We start from the raw sequence: 1165 nt of genomic DNA, 5'->3' as shown, positions 1-1165 counted from the left end.
GGAGGGGCGTCCAGGCTGAGAGCTGGCAGCACTGTGGGCGGGGCTTCCTGTGCACCCCGCTGTCCCCGTGCCCTGAACGTGCGGCTCAGCTAGGATTCGTCTTTAAGTTCCGCATTTCCTCCCACTGCAGGAGCCAAGTTGGGAGCGCGAACGAAAGTTACACAAGACGTTTCAGAACCCAGTTTAATTCTGTGCGTATCTTAAGGGCATTAAGTGCTCAAGTGAAATCCTTTGACCCACTTCGGGCAGCAGAATTAGGTCTTGGGTGGCAGTTCGCGCGTACGTGCCGTGACCTGTTCCGGGCAGCCTGTGTGCCAGGGCCGCCCTGCCTTCCCTCCGTCGCCACAGCTCCAGCAGGAGAGGCGGGCAGGCCCTCCAGCCTGATTCTCTTAGTCAGTGTGACGATTGCTCTCCGAAAGGCAGGCTCCGGGGCCCAGAGCTGGCTGGTGTGTCCTTAGCTGGGCTCTGTTTGGGGTTGGGGAGGCGGAGGAGGCAAGTGCTTCCCTGGACTCTGCACGCCCCTTTCCTAGGACCCTAGACCACGCGGGAGGTCGGGGCCTCAGGGCAGGCAGGCTGTGCTCTGTGGCTGGGGTGACGGGAGGGACGCAGGCAGCTCTGTCCTGCCCGGGGCGTCAGGGGCCCGCGAGGTCGGGTGGGGGCATGGCTGGCTGCCGAGGAGCCTGCGAAAGCCTTCTGCCCTCCTCCGTGGGCAGGGCCGCCGTCAGCCCAGGCTCCTCTCTCCATTAGGCTCCCTAGAACCAGGCAGGGGGGCTGGGGTGGAGGGTTTTTTCAGTCACGTTTACTGAGTATTATTATTATTTTTTCTAGTTTTATTTTTTTAGTTTGTCTTTATTGAATTTAGAGAGAGGAAGGGAGAGAGGTAGAGAGATGGAAGCATCAATGAGAGAGAAACATCGACCATGCCCTTGACCAGGAATCGAACCCAGGACCCTTTGGTACTAAGGCTGATGCTCTAACCACTGAGGAACACCGGTCAGGACCGGTGTATGGAGAGCACAAAAGTGTTCTTTTTAGCTCTTTGTTTGTAGGAAGTAACAAGGAAAGAGAGAAATGGCCACTACAAGCTGCAGAGCTGACAGATACTCAGAGTGAGCAGTTTAAGCACAGTGAGCTGCGAGCCCACTTCTGACGACGGCGTAGTCGA

At 57.5% G+C, this 1165-nt stretch overlaps 1 long non-coding RNA gene across 1 annotated transcript in view; it reads left to right on the top strand.

Annotated features, from left to right (window-relative positions):
• LOC107184733 overlaps positions 1 to 1148 on the top strand; it is a 28956-nt gene extending 27808 nt beyond the window's left edge. Inside the window, exons 2-3 of the long non-coding RNA XR_001515629.1 lie at positions 131 to 191; positions 1050 to 1148. This is a non-coding gene — a long non-coding RNA (uncharacterized LOC107184733). The remainder of the gene's footprint in view (positions 1 to 130; positions 192 to 1049) is intronic.
• The last annotated feature ends 17 nt before the right edge of the window (positions 1149 to 1165 follow it).

This window comes from Myotis davidii, unplaced genomic scaffold, assembly GCF_000327345.1.
Source record: "Myotis davidii unplaced genomic scaffold, ASM32734v1 scaffold67, whole genome shotgun sequence".
Lineage (NCBI taxonomy): Eukaryota > Metazoa > Chordata > Mammalia > Chiroptera > Vespertilionidae > Myotis > Myotis davidii.
Note: the sequence above shows the minus strand (reverse complement) of the source record. Positions and strands in the feature narration are given on the sequence as shown.